Below are 16,693 nucleotides of genomic sequence, written 5' to 3'. Positions count from 1 at the left end.
ATTCAATCAATTTCCTAACTGCTTTTAAATATCAACTGAGTCTGATACATGTGCTACTTTTACTTTAAGGTACGCTTAATATAAGAAGGATGCAGCAGGTTACAGAAAAAATAAAGTAGAGGGTATATGGAATAATGCACTATTATTAACTCTCAACCTTATATACCCCTTATTAGGATCACCCAGGCTGCATATTTGCTCACATGCATTTTCTAAGTATAGGTATTGGGTATGCATAGTTGCTAACATTTAAAAAAAAATTCCAGGGACACTTGGCAGCAGAGCAAGCAAGCAGTTTATTGGAGTACCAACAACCTATTGTTCAAAAGCACCAAATGTAGGCAAAAATTTTTTATTTGTATTTAAAGGATCATTAAATGCAGCAAAATTGCATAATGAAGTGCATAACAAAAGGCAATGCAATATCACTTACTTTTATATAATCATCCACAGAAATTGTACAACAAATTTAAACATTTATTTCAATTTGCTTGCCCATTTTATCATGTGACAGCCATCAGCCAATCACAAACTCATTGTAAACTATGCTTTTTCAAATGAGTAATGTCCCTGTATGTGCTACCCGAAGTATCTTACTGGCTAGCACTGACCAAAAACTCTGGGGTTTTCTGTTGCAGATGATGGACTTGTTTGTTTATGCTGATCATCTGCATCACGCAGGGACACAAGACCCCTTATTTTAAACAATGGTGTAGGACTCAACATATGGGGGTAGATTTATCATAGTGCGAGCGGACATGATACAATATAGCGGGTCATGTCCTCTGCACATTGATACGCTATTGGCATTTATCATTGCATCAGCAGTTCTTGTGAACTGCTGGTGCAATGCTGCTCCCTGCAGATTCACGGCCACTAGCAGGGGGTGTCAATCAACCCGATCATATTCGATCGGGTTGATTTGTGTCCGTTGCCTCAGAGCAGGCAGACAAGTTATGAAGCAGCGGTCTTTAGACTGCTGCTTCTTAACTTCTTTTTCCAACGAGGGTTCGCCGGAAACAAGGGGCATCAAGCTCCATACGGAACTTGATAAATTGGCCCCATGGACTCTTGAAAAGGACACTCTGCATTGCAAGCTTGAAGAGGTGCCTGAGCCTCCAAATATATCACCTTCTAGCCACTTGCCATTTATTCAATAGGAAACACACAGGATGGGCAAGTTAAATCAGATAATGAATTTCAGATGCCCTATGCACTGAAGTGGTTTCTCACTGACCTCACTAGAACACCCCCCCCCCCCCCAAGAACTAAAGATATAGGGGCAGATTTATTAAATGTCGGACGGACATGATCCGCTGTAGCATATGCTGTCTGCATTTATTGGTGAAATGTTTGTGCAATGCTGCCCCTACACATTTGCAGCCAATCGGCCACTAGCAAGGGGTGTCAATCATCCCTCAGAGGTGGTGGATGAGTTATGTAGCAGCTACTTCTTAACTCCTGATTCCGGTGAGCCAGAAGGCTTGCAAGGAATAAGCAGCATTGACTGCTTAATAAATCACCCCCTAAACCTTCATTTTAAGAGATTTTTCAATTGACTTCTATAATAAAATTTACAGTATTCTCTTGATATTCTTTCTTCAAAAGCAAATAGAGTCAGGAGCAACAATGCTCTGCTGGGTACTAACTGGTAGTTGGTTAATATGCCTCTTGTCATAGGCTCACCAATTGTATTCAGCTAGGCTCAGTAGTACATTGCACTCTGAAGCTGACTTTAACTTTGTGTTTAACACATTTGCAGGAAAAGCAACTGTAGAATAACATTTTTTTTCTTTTTTGCACTTTTATATCCTGTTAAGACTTTGGGGCCAATTTGTCATCTTTGGGCGGACATGACCTGACATCGATACACTGTCGGCATTTATCATTGCACAAGCATTTCTCGTGAAATACTTGTGCAAAACCACCCCCTGCACATTTGCGGCTTATTGGCCGCTAGCAGGGGGAGTCAATTAACCCAATTGTATCCGACTGTGCCTGAAGACTCACGTGGAAACAGGTGCATCCGGAGCTTAGTAATTCAGCCCCTTCAAATAATTGTAGCAAATTGACAGTTTTCACAAGCCTATATAAAAAGGTCCAAAAAATATACACAAAATGTTTATATTTTCATATGTGACAACTTCTGAACAGATTTTGTTTGTACCAATCGTGTATAAAAAGCATTCAATATCTCCTTTACAATTACACCACGTCTGATGGGGTAGTCTTTAAAGCATTTCATTTTTTATATAATTATTCTGGCACAATAAAAATACTATTGTAACTCTTGACAGTGTTTGTTTGCAGCTTGGAAACTAATGTGAATTAAATGTATTTGAAATTTAAGCATAATATTAGAATTTTACATCGATATTGTTTAGATTTAAAATCCCAGAATACAAAATTTAAAAGGATAGTAAACACCAAAAATGTTATTGGTTAATAAGATAGATAATCCCTTTATTTACCATTCCCCAGTTTTGCATAACCAAAACAGTTATATTAATATACTTTTTACCTCTGTGATTACCTTGTATCTAAGCTTCTGCTGACTGCCTCCTTATCTCAGATCTTTTGACAGACTTGCATTTCAGGCAATTATTGCTGACTCTTAAATAACTTCACATGTGTGAGCACAGTGTTATCTATATGAAACATATGAACTAACGTCCTCTAACTGTAAAAAAACTGTCAAATGCATTCAGATGATAGGCAGCCATCAAGTGCTTACAAATTAGCATATGAGCATACATAGGTTTAGCATTAAACTAAGAATGACAAGAGAACAAAGCAAATTTGATGATAAAAGTAAATTAGAAAGTTGTTTACAATTACATGCCCTATCTGAATCATGAAAGTTTAATTTGGACTTTACTATTCCTATAAGGCAATCTAAATATCAATATTATTTTGGAACAAGGTCTCCTAAATTATTTAGAATTAAATTGACTGTGGAACTGTGGAACAATACAGTTAAAAAAAAAACTTCAATAACAACCACTAAGTTTACCAGAGAAGGTGACTCCTCCCACCTGTGTGTCTCTCCTCATTAAATACATCAAACTCTATCAGTCTGAAATAAAACACCTAAGTTAATGTCAAGATTGCATCTATGCTTATTGGATATATGAAGGTTCTAAGTATCACAATATTATAAAATACATAGATAGAAGAACATCTAAATTTAAATTTGTATGATGTTTTTATATTTGATGTGAATACTCATTAATGCATATCTATTCACATGGTGTCCTTCGTTTTATATATGTATTTATATATATATTAGGGATGGGCGAATGTGTTTATATTAGAATTTGACTCGATTTACATAATCGAATGTAGATAAGAATGAGTATTCTTAAAAATTCTATAATTGAATGGTATATACAGTTTTCGAATGTCACTTTCGATTTTGAAAGTTCATAATTAAATTGAATATCCACATTCGAAATTTCGAATGTAACATTACTATTCAAAATTTCAATAGTTCATGTGGTAGAGAATTTAGTAAATTGATACATAATAGATACAAATATATCAATTTGAATGTTTCTATTTTAAATATTGCATAACTCGAATAATACATTTAAAGAGAGCATTAGAAATACTATTACATTAAACGAATATAAGAATGTTGTACAAACATTCAAAATTCGAACAAACAAATGAATGTATTAAAATTAATTTCATTTTTCGAATGTTGTGGAATATTCTCCCATCCCTAATATATATACTATATATATATATATATATATATATATATATATATATATATATATATATATATATATATATATATATATATGTATATATATATATATATGTATATATATATATTTATATATATATATATGGTATATATATTATGGATGGGAGAATATTCCACAACATTCGAAAAATGAAATGAATTTTAATACATATAGATTACATGTATAGACTACACACCAAATTACAATTCATGTCTTAACATCATTAACACTGTAGTTTCCTATAGAAACAGCTACAGACTTATTTGCTGGCATATCCACAGACCAGAACCAACAATTAGTCTTGATAAGACTAGAGGATAATTATACAGAGCCCGGCTAGTGTTTTTAAACGTATTCTTTGTTTTTAATATATTCCAATAAAGGTTATATTTTAATTTGGCACACTCCTACCTCTAGGTGACAGATGATATAGCAGGAAAACATAAGTGCTAATAGTGCATATTTTGGGTCAGTACTTCCTGACTTGTTAATATTTTGCTAATTCTCTATTAAATTATGTAACCATAGGTAAAGAGACATAGAATGGCAGGTTACACGGACACTGTTTGGTGACAGGTACTGCTGGAGTAGAAAGAGACAGGATGACAGGATTTTGCTGGTATATGCTATGGCAAGGTACTATCTATGCTGTGTTTTTTAACGCTTAGCCACCCTCCCTCTCCCCAATGTTAAGTTCTAGAACAGTCACTGGCCAAAGATAAAGCTGGAGCAGGTTGAGACAAGATACTGCTAGAGAGAGGTAAGACGTTGTAAAGATTGTGCAGGCAGAGACAAGATACTGCTAGAGAGAGGTAAGACGTGGTAAAGATTGTGCAGGCTGAGATAAGATACTGCTAGAGAGATGTAAGACGTGGTACAGCTGGTGCAGGCTTAGGCAAGATACTGCTAGAGAGACGTAAGACGTGGTACAGCTGGTGCAGGCAGAGACAAGATACTGCTAGAGAGAGGTAAGACGTGGTAAAGATTGTGCAGGCTGAGATAAGATACTGCTAGAGAGATGTAAGACGTGGTACAGCTGGTGCAGGCTTAGGCAAGATACTGCTAGAGAGACGTAAGACGTGGTACAGCTGGTGCAGGCAGAGACAAGATACTGCTAGAGAGAGGTAAGACGTGGTAAAGATTGTGCAGGCTGAGATAAGATACTGCTAGAGAGATGTAAGATGTGGTACAGCTGGTGCAGGCTTAGGCAAGATACTGCTAGAGAGACGTAAGACGTGGTACAGCTGGTGCAGGCTGAGACAAGATACTGCTACGGAGATGTAAGACGTGGTACAGCTGGTGCAGGCTGAGACAAGATACTGCTAAGGAGATGTAAGACGTGGTACAGCTGGTGCAGGATTAAATAAGATACTGCTAGAGAGACGTAAGACATGGTACAGCTGGTGCAGGCTTAAATAAGATACTGCTAGAGAGATGTAAGACGTGGTACAGCTGGCGCAGGCTGAGGAAAGATACTGCTAGAGAGACATAAGACGTGGTACAGCTGGTGCAGGCTGAGGCAAGATACTGCTAAAGAGACGTAAGACGTGGTACAGCTGGTGCAGGCTTAAATAAGATACTGCTAGAGACATGTAAGACGTGGTACAGCTGGTGCAGGCTGAGGCAAGATACTGCTAGAGAGACGTAAGACGTGGTACAGCTGGTGCAGGCAGAGACAAGATACTGCTAGAGAGAGGTAAGACGTGGTAAAGATTGTGCAGGCTTAGGCAAGATACTGCTAGAGAGACGTAAGACGTGGTACAGCTGGTGCAGGCAGAGACAAGATACTGCTAGAGAGAGGTAAGACGTGGTAAAGATTGTGCAGGCTGAGATAAGATACTGCTAGATAGATGTAAGCAGGGCCGCCATCAGGGGGTGACAGGGGTGACTCCTGTCAGGGGCCCAATGGGCTAGGGGGGCCCCATGAGGCAAGAACTAAAAAAAAAAAAATTTTTTTATTTTTTTTTTATTTTGGCAGCCACCAGTGGGTACTACAGCAGAGTGCTAATTGAGCATGGGAAATGTTATTACAAGGAGTAAAGTATTAGCATTTGAGAGGATTTCTGAGTGTGCACTAAACCACTATGCACAGTGTGAGACAGACTTGGCACTTTGTTTGTAGAGTGTGTGCCTGAGTCAGACGGCTGATCACTTTCATTTGCAGAGGAGGTAGGAATTACTTAGCAAATGTTTTTTATTTCTTTGTGCAATTTAAGATTGTAACTTCAGTGTGGTAGTAGTTGTATGGTGGGGCCAAGGGTCCATAAAAACACATTTTTTTAGCAGCAGTGGATTATTTGACAATGCTGTAGAAATTCTATATTTAAAACCATGCAGAAATGTTTCCTCCTTAATACACAAATGATATATATTACATTCCAGTTTACTGCCCCTTTATGCAAGGACTTTCCAGATACAAGGAGGCATTTTATCTAAGATTTTTACATCTGCATAACATGTTATACTCTCATACTAAGATTGCTCAGTGTTGGAAATGAGACAGGTTAACTTAAAACTGTTCAGTTTACTCTACAGCTGACTTAATTTTGAAATGCATACAAACAAGCTTAAATCCTGCATTTAACCAGATCTAATGGTATGAGTACCACAGCTTATGGTTCCACCAAGACCATATAGAGTACAGCATTTTCAAAATCCACAAGTACAGCTGACAGATGGGAACATTTGTACACTATATTTGAAGTGGTGCTCTTGGTTGGGGAAAATATCAAACAAACATAAGTCAACCTTTTAAAAGTACTTTTCCTCATCTAGCCATCTATCCAGATCATTAATGTACAATTTTGAATTCACAGAATTATTTTTGTTTGCACATTTACAAATATGATTCTTTAAAAAGTGATCTCTTAATTTCTGCATTTTTTTTATCATGCATGTCACACACTGTTGATTTAGGGGATGCAAGGTGCATAAATGTTTCCTCCTGTGAGTGTTTCTGTGGGTGTCTGTGTTTATGTCTTTGTGCTTTGGTTTGTGTCTCTATGAGTGTGTATGTATTTTTTTCTGTTGGTATCTCTGTGAGGGTGGGTGTGTATGTCTTTGTGCATTTTCTGTGGATGTCTGTGAGGGTGTGTGCAATATGTCTTTGAGCTTTTTCTATGGGCGTCTCTGTGAGGGTGGGCGTGTGTTTGTCTTTGTGTATTTTCTCTGGATGCCTCTGTGAGGGTGGGTGTGTATGTCTGTGTTTTCTGTGGATGTCTCTGTGAGGGTGTGTGTCTGTGTGTGTGTGTATGTACGTCTGTGTTTTCTGTGGATGTCTCTGTGAGGGTATGTATTTTCTGTGGGTGTCTCTGTGAGGGTGTGTCTATGTCTTTGTGTGTTTTCTGTGGATGTCTCAGTGAGGGTGTGTATGTGTGTCTTTCTGTGTTTTCTGTGGGTGTCTCTGTGTGTGTGTGTATGTCTTTGTGTGTTTTCTGAGGCTGTCTCTGTTGGTGTTTCCTTGGGTGTATGTGCAAGTTTGAGTTTGTGTTTGTGTGTCCATTGTCTGTTCCTTTTTAGGACATTTTGACCTTACTACTGAATATTCACATCTTTTAACAGACTTTGAGACTAATGAAACCTTTGCGGAAGTCACCAATCTACCATTTAACCTTTAAATTATTGTTTAGGCAGTTCAGGGCCCTTCCTTTCAGCCACTGCATGCTGTTGTCATCATTTAGTTGGCATCTTCCTTTACAAAAAGATAATCAGAACTCCATATTTTGTTTTCTAAATCTCCTTTTTTTACAAAACTGTAGTTTACCTCATTACTTGTCAGGTCAATGTAAACAAGTGCTAAGTGTGTGTTTGGGTGTCTGTGTCTGAGTTTCTTTGCGTGTGTGCTAGAGTGTCTATATGTGAATCCTTATGTGTGAGTGTGTGTGTGTGTTTCAGTGTATGTTACTACCTTTACAACATTTCCAAGTTTAAATAGACACTTAAGAATAAAGTGCATATATACGTTTTAGTCACTTGGTCAAAAAATTGACCATGTCAAAGGAGGGGGGGGGCCCTGATCAATGGTTAAGTCAGGGGCCCCAACATTTCTAGTGGCGGCCCTGGATGTAAGACGTGGTACAGCTGGTGCAGGCTTAGGCAAGATACTGCTAGAGAGACGTAAGACGTGGTACAGCTGGTGCAGGCTGAGACAAGATACTGCTACGGAGATGTAAGACGTGGTACAGCTGGTGCAGGCTGAGACAAGATACTGCTAAGGAGATGTAAGACGTGGTACAGCTGGTGCAGGATTAAATAAGATACTGCTAGAGAGATGTAAGACATGGTACAGCTGGTGCAGGCTTAAATAAGATACTGCTAGAGAGATGTAAGACGTGGTACAGCTGGCGCAGGCTGAGGAAAGATACTGCTAGAGAGACATAAGACGTGGTACAGCTGGTGCAGGCTGAGGCAAGATACTGCTAAAGAGACGTAAGACGTGTTACAGCTGGTGCAGGCTTAAATAAGATACTGCTAGAGACATGTAAGACGTGGTACAGCTGGTGCAGGCTGAGGCAAGATACTGCTAGAGAGACGTAAGACGTGGTGCAGGCTGAGGCAAGATACTGCTAAAGAGACATAAGACGTGGTACAGCTGGTGCAGGCTTAAATAAGATACTGCTAGAGAGATGTAAGACGTGGAACAGCTGGTGCAGGCTTAAATAAGATACTGCTAGAGAGACATAAGATGTGGTACAGCTGGTGCAGGCTGAGGCAAGATACTGCTAGAGAGATGTAAGACGTGGAACAGCTGGTGCAGGCTTAAATAAGATACTGCTAGAGAGACGTAAGATGTGGTACAGCTGGTGCAGGCTGAGGCAAGATACTGCTAGAGATACGTAAGACGTGGTACAACTGGTGCAGGCTGAGGCAAGATACTGCTAGAGAGACGTAAGATGTGGTACAGCTGGTGCAGGCTGAGACAAGATACTGCTAGAGAGACGTAAGATGTGGTACAGCTAGTGCAGGCTGAGGCAAGATACTGCTAGAGAGACGTAAGATGTGGTACAGCTAGTGCAGGCTGAGGCAATATACTGCTAGAGAGACGTAAGACATGGAACAGCTGGTGCAGGCTGAGACAAAATACTGCTATAGAGACGTAAGACGTGGTACAGCTAGTGCAGGCTGAGACAAGATACTGCTAGAGAGATGAAAGACGTGGTACAGCTGGTGCAGGCTGAGGCAACATACTGCTAGAGAGACGTAAGACGTGGTACAGCTGGTGCAGGCTGAGACAAGATACTGCTAGAGAGACGTAAGATGTGATAGAGCTGGTGTAGGCTGAGGCAAGATACTGCTAGAGAGATATAAGACGTGGTACAGTTGGTGCAGGCTTAAATAAGATACTGCTAGAGAGATGTAAGACGTAGTACAGCTGGTGTAGGCTGAGGCAAGATACTGCAAGAGAGATGTAAGACGTGGTACAGCTGGTGCAGGCTGAGGCAAGATACTGCAAGAGTGATGTAAGACGTGGTACAGCTGGTGCAGGCTGAGACAAGATGCTGCAAGAGAGATGTAAGACGTGGTACAGCTGGTGCAGGTAGAGACAAGATGCTGCAAGAGAGATGTAAGACGTGGTACAGCTGGTGCAGGCTGAGACAAGATGCTGCAAGAGAGATGTAAGACGTGGTACAGCTAGTGCAGGCTGAGGCACGATACTTCTAGAGAGAATTAAGATGTGGTACAGCTAATGCAGGCAGAGACAAGATACTGCTAGAGAGACGTAAGACGTGGTACAGCTGGTGCAGGTAGAGACAAGATACTGCTAGAGAGACGTAAGATGTGGTACAGCTGGTGCAGGCTTAGGCAAGATACTGCTAGAGAGTTGTAAGGCGTGGTACAGCTGGTGCAGGCTGAGACAAGATACTGCTAGAGAGTTGTAAGGCGTGGTACAGCTGGTGCAGGCTGAGGCAAGATACTGAAAGAGAGATGTAAGACGTGGTACAGCTGGTGCAGGCAGTGACAAGATACTGCTAGAGAGATGTAAGACGTGGTACAGCTGGTGCAGGCAGAGACAAGATACTACTGAGACACGGTCAGGAAGGCAAAGGCACAACAACAAGGACACTGAAAAAAAAAAAACAAAGTTTAAGATAAGAGGCAAAATCAGAGGCAAGTAAAGGTCAGCAACAGACGGGCAGCAGAGGGGCAAAGATTTAATTCAGAATCAAAGTCCAAATCCGGACGAAGTTTGCAACAGGAAATCTTCAAACTGTAGACGGATTTAGAAATAAGGGGGCTGTAGCAAACAGCATACCAGAGTTCAGAGTCTGTGGTGAAGCAACCGAATATAGCTGGATAATTGTAGATTAAATATAGCTAACTGGTCAGACGTGTGCAAGCAGTCAGAGAACAATAAGGCCGGCTATAGCAAAACTCAAATGACAGTCACAGCCCTCTAGTGGCTCACAGCCAAAGTACTGGGCTGTGAGTCAGAAAAACCAAGTTAATTCTAGAGTGCAGATATGACATAATAAGTCCTACTTTGGAAGTGAACCCTCAGAAAAGTGAAGGGTAGGAACTTTGTGCAAGTGTTACAACTGGTACATGTATCTCTTTCCTTTGTATGATCTAACATGAATCAAAGCCTTACACAGCTCTGTGGTTCACATGTTTGATATTGCACAAGTGCTTATTACAGCATAACAGCATACAGTCTAAAAGCAAAAGGTCTATATGTTTGTACATTATTGGATATGAGTATGTTTGAAAGTACATAGGTGGCTAATATATATGAAAATATATGTGTGGACATGAGAGGCTATGTTATGGGTGTACAGGAGAGTATACAGTAAATAAAGGTTGTGTCTGTGTGGCTACAGATATGTATAAATTCACATGGACTATAGTGAACTAATGACAAGGCATTAACTATTAATGTGCATTTATATATGCCTACTGTGTTGCTAGTGTCTTAAAGCTAAGATTATGAGTGTGCATAGATATGTATGTTTACATGGTTTTTTTTTGTATGAGCTTGTGTACGAAGGATGGAGAAATGCCCCCCTTAAAAGATTCTGTAAGCAAGTGGGCAGACTATGGGCCTGATATTCAAAACCTCGCTGCTCAGGTGAGATATTCTAAGAAGTTTATGTTGCTGTTTAGTGTTCTTTACGTGAGAGACTCCTATATTACAATACAAGGTATAAAAACATCCCAAAGATCGTGCGTGATGTCTCTCTTTTCCGGCGAGGCCCTATAAGTTACACCACTAACTAAATTAGCATGATTTATTACAAAAGACCTCAATAAAGTATGCAGCTCAAGTCTAGAAAACTCACTGAAATACAGAAATAACTGATGAATTAAACTTTTATTTAAAAGCAACCCGAGACTTGAACAAAAATGTAAGAGAAAGGTAAAAAGAGTAGATTTTACAGAATGTTTATCAAATACATAAAGTCATATTCTAAAGTAAACTAAGGTTTACTGCATTTGGATTATAAAACCTTCTTGATGGCTTATTAACCAGTTTCAAAATTATATTTCACCCAATCATAGTATCTATGTATGTGCAAGATTTTATTTACATCTGCAGGACAAACAGCTATAAACTGTCTAGTTACTGTATGAAATTATGCTATGTGTGTTTATTGCAATCTCCAGCATTTTTATCACTAGTTAAAACCCATTTGTCATTTACATCTCTCAGAAAAAGGGGGAGCAATGTGTTTTCAACCCAACGCACTAATGCTTTTCTAATTTGTATAAACGCAATAGCGACTTGTTGGGAGCTGTTTGTTGTTTATCAATATGACATATACTCACATGCGTATGTGCTGGAGATCTCAGTGGCCTGTTTATACACCCACTCTTGCAGTTATGCTAATCTCCAGGAGCGTGGAATACTGCTGTCACAGCATCTCACACTCACCTGAAAAATTGCTTTAGTTCCTTCTCCTTTGAATAATATATGGGTGGCTTTTTATGTATAAGTAAAAATAGTGCATCGACCAGGAGGTATGAATCACTTGTACCACCCAGCTTGCCCTCTTTTTTATTTCCCCTAAACATATCTTATATCATGAGCCCATATCTGTTTAATATGTTTAAAATATGTTACTATAGTTTATTGTTCTATTACTTACAATAAGATAATCTCTCAGAATGAATTTTTTTTTTCTTCCAATGAGTTCCCATATTAGGACAATCAGTTAGGATATGTGGTAAACATAGGACTAGATTACGAGTGGTGCTCTAACTGTAACGCACAAGCGTTATCATTTTTCTTTTGTGTGTCTGTTTGCCCTTTGCAGTCAAGTAGCTGAAAACATGAAAAGTGATATTTCTGCAATATCCATATTTAACATAGGGCTAGATTACAAGTGCCGTGGTATATCTAAATGATGCACTAGTGAAAACGCAGCTAGCGTTATGCTTTTTGCGCTTCTCGGGTTCCGCTCGTATTACAATTGTAAAAAAAATCTTGATTTTTTGCTAGCGGTAGCCCAAGAAGCGCAAACATCGCTAGCGGAGTTTTCACGTGTGTGTGCATGTGTTCCCTCATAGAAATCAATGGAGAAAAAAATATAGGAAAATAGTACACATGCACTCCTATTGGCTGATTTTAATCTTCAAATTCAAATCAGCCAATAGGATGAAAGCTTTTTCCTTTTGTCTTATTGGCTAATTTGAATTTCAAGCTTCAAATCAGCCAATAGGAATGCAAGGGTACCCCTATGTAAAAGGCGTACCTTGCATTCAATCTTCAGTGTGCGGCTGGAGACTGCATGAAGAAGACCTCCGTGTCACTGGTCTGAAGAGGAGGACCGACATCGCCGCCGACACCGGGATGAAGATAGAAGACCGACTGCTGCCGCCGATGGTAGAAGATAAAGATGGATGAAGATGGAGCACTGCTGTGATGAAAATGGAGCACCGCTGATCATCATTGACGAGTACTAATTTTCGGGTTAAACTTAATTTTTGGGGTGTGTTTTTTTTTTTAGATACGTTTTTTTTTTTTTTTTTTTTTAATTGGGCAGCAAAAGAGCTGAATGCCCTTTTATGGGCAATGCCAGTCCAAATGCCCTTTACGGGTCAATGGGTAGTTTTTTATTTTGGAGGGGTTTGTAATGTAATGCAAAAGAGCTGTTTGGGTTGTAGTCAATATAGCCACCGACATCCCTTTATCCTATCAGCCATAGCATGTAAAAGTTATAATGAAATTACAGAGTGCAGGGCAGCACATATAAACAAGGCAGGGCCAAGGCTCAGCTGTAATGACATGAAAAGAGATGCTTGTAATCAAGGGTTCCCAATGCAGTGCGTCACATTGATAAGACAATTTTCAGTCTGAGTGTTTGCAAATTTCAGGGTGTTCCTGGGCTGGACCGGGTTAACATTCCATTCCTCTTAGCATGTTTAATGGCTGCATTGTGAGCTAGCGATAATTTGTAGTCAATATAGCCACCGACATCCCTTTATCCTCTCCTCCAGGCTCCCACATTACTTACCTTTTAAAGTCACGGGCGGGCACGACGCACTAGAGACAGTATTCCTCCACTTCTTGCTCCCTCGGTCCCTCCTGACCTGCGTGCTGGGAGTGGGAGGAGTCAGGACCCAACGTGCTAACTAGTGACGTAAACAGTAACGCTAGTCAGCAGGTAACATTCGGACAGAGTCGGATTACACTTACAGGCGGCACAGACTCACAGACGACACTGACTGACAATTGAAGTTCACACTTGCTTGAGACTCAAGACAGAACAGCAGGGCGCCTGTTAGAATGTTTATTCTCCCTTTGCTTGCCAAGTTGCCAAAGCGCCGCTGGAGTCTGGGACTGACTGTCACAGTCTACTATCTGGTGGAGGCTTTGTGCCCCCCATAATTATGCACCCGGGGCAACCGCCCCTGTGGCCCCCCCACGCTACGCCACTGCCTTGCAGTGTGGGGTGATGGCGGATTAGGGGTTAGTATTTTTATTTACAGTTGGCGATGTGGATGGATGACGGATTAGGGGTTAATAGTTTAGTTAGTTTGCATTGTGGGGGGATGGTAGTTTAGGGGTTAATGGTTTATTTAGTTAGCGTGCATTGTGGGGGGATGGTGGTTTAGGGGTTAATGGTTTATTTAGTTAGTTTGCATTGTGGGGGGATGGTAGTTTAGGGGTTAATAGTTTATTTAGTTAGTTTGCATTGTGGGGGGATGGTGGTTTAGGGGTTAATGGTTTATTTAGTTAGCGTGCATTGAGGGATGATGGCGGTTTAGGGGTTAATAGTTTATTTAGTTAGTCTGCATTGTGGGGGGATGGGGGTTTAGAGGTTATTAGTTTACTTTCAGGTAGATTACAAGTTATGCATGCTATAGGGAATTTAACGAAAGCAACAGAAGTTGCGTTATTTAACCCTCTATAGTACAGCCATTAAAATTTTCAAACAGCCGGCTTGTGCATGTAATATGGTTGCGTTGAGCTCCATACCGCACAAAATACAAGCGCTGTTTTCAATGGGGAGAAGGTGTCTGAAACAAAACTAATACCTGAAGCACGGAATGAAAAAGTAACGTTTAATTCTAACACCCTTAAATAAACCCCAAGTCTAAACACCCCTAATCTGCTGCAACCGACATCGCTGCCACCTATATAATGTTATTAACCCCTAATCTGCCACTCCCGATATCGCAGCCACCAAAATAAAGCTATTAACCCCTAATCTGCCGCACCCGATATCGCCAATCAGCCAATAGGATGAGAGCTACTGAAATTCTATTGGCTATTCAAATCAGCCAATATAATTTCAGTAGCTCTCATCCTATTGGCTCATTTGAACAGACAATAGGATTTCAGTAGCTCTCATCTTATTGGCTGATTTGAATTTCCAAAATCAAATCAGCCAATAGGAATGCAAGGGATGCCATATTGTATCACCTACCTTGCATTGAAGATTCAATGTACGGCGGCGACCGTATGAAGAGGGTACTCCGTGCTGGATGTCTTCAGGATGGATCCTCGCCCCCGGGATGAGGATTGAAGAAGCCGTCTGGATGGAGATGGAGCCGCCTGCCGCCTGGATGAAGATGGAGCCACCGGGATGAAGATACTTCAAGTGGGACTTCAACAACTGTAAGTGGATCTTCGGGGGTTAGTGTTAGGATTTTTTAAACTTTTTTGTGTGTTTTTTTTTTTTTAGTTAAGGGTTTGGGCTTTTTGTAAAAGAGCTAAATGCCCTTTTAAGGAAAATGCCTATACAAATGCCCTTTTCAGGGCAATGGGCAGCTTAGGTTTTTGTTTGAGTTAGGTTTTTTATTTTTGGGGGTTGGTTGGGTGGTGGGTTTTACTGTTGGGGGGGTCTTTGTATTTTTTTTACAGGTAAAAGAGCTGTTTAACATAGGGAAATGCCCTACAAAAGGCCCTTTTAAGGGCTATTGGTAGTTTATTTTAGGCTAGGTTTTTTTTATTTTGGGTGGGCTTTTTTTTATTATGATAGGGCTATTAGATTAGGTGCAATTCTTTTTTATTTTTTATAATTTTGTTTGTTATTTTTTGTAATTTAGTATTTTTTATTTTTTGTAATTAGATAGTTTGTAATTTTTATAGTACTGTTAGGATTTTTTAATGTGTATTTTAGTTTTATTTAATTGGTAGTTAGTTTAAATAGTTATATTAGTTTAATTGTTAGTTTAAACTTAGTTTTTTTAATTTGACAGGTAAGTTTTAATTTAATTTAAGATAGAGAAATTATAATTTTAATATAAAGTTAGGGGGTCGTTAGGTTTCGGTGTTACTAGTTTAATTTAGTTTATTGTGATGTGGGGGGCTTGTTGTTTAGGGGTTTATAGTTTAATTTAGTATATTTCATTGTGAGGGGCTTGCAGTTTAGGGGTTAATAGGTTTATTATAGTGGCGGCGGTGTAGGGCTTAATAACTTTAGTATAGTGGGGGAGATGTGGGCGGACGGCAGATTAGGGGTTAATAATATTTAAATAGTGTTTGCGATGCAGGAGGGCAGCGGTTTAGGGGTTAATAACTTTATTATAGCGGTGACTATGTCGGGGAGCGGAGGAATAGGGGTTAATACATTTTATTAGTAGTGGCGATGTTGGGAGCGGCAGATTAGGGGTTAATAACTTTAAAGGGACAGTAAACACTAAATACATGCTAGATAGAATGATGCATTCAAAGAAAAGATTAGTCCATGACTAACATGTAGATGTATTTTTTTTAAAGTTTCATTAGTTGTTTAAAAAGTGACAAAATAAGTGTAAAGCTTTAGGGGCATATGTATCAAGCTCCGTATGGAGCTTGATGCCCCGTGTTTCTGGGGAGTCATCAGACTCACCAGGAAGAGCAGTTATGAAGCAGCGGTCACAAAGACCGCTGCTCCATAACCTGTCTGCCTGTTCTGAGCAGGCGGACACACATCGCTGGAAATCAACCCGATCGAGTATGATCGGGTTGATTGACACCCCCTGCTGGCGGGCCATTGGCCGCGAGTCTGCAGGGGGAGGCGTTGCACCAGCAGTTCTTGTGAGCTGCTGGTGCAATGCTGAATACGGCGAGCATATTGCTCGCCGTATTCAGCGAGGTCTGGCGGACCTGATCCCCAGTGTCGGATCAGGTCCACCAGATCTTGATAACTATAGGCCTTAGTGTCTATAAAACACTGGGAGCTGCCATGTTGTAACTTGTTACTTTCTCTGCTGTGGCCAATTAGGGTCAGTAATAAATAGGTCACCAGAGTGTGCAGCCAATGGTTGTGCTGGATTTAACAGTGTTCTGCACTTCTATTTCTAACAGGAACTGAAAAGCTCACAATTTCAGAATGGAATTACAGGCAAAGAGGACAAAATAAATAATAAAAGTATATTGCAGAGTTGTTTTATTATATACAATTTATCATTTTATATTATCTCAAAGTGTTTAATGGCCCTTTAATATAGTGTTTACGATGCGGGAGGGCCTTGGTTTAGGGGTTAATAGGTAGTTTATGAGTGTTTAGTGTACT

The sequence above is a fragment of the Bombina bombina genome, chromosome 3 (assembly GCF_027579735.1).
Source record: "Bombina bombina isolate aBomBom1 chromosome 3, aBomBom1.pri, whole genome shotgun sequence".
In the NCBI taxonomy this organism is placed as follows: domain Eukaryota; kingdom Metazoa; phylum Chordata; class Amphibia; order Anura; family Bombinatoridae; genus Bombina; species Bombina bombina.
Note: the sequence above shows the minus strand (reverse complement) of the source record.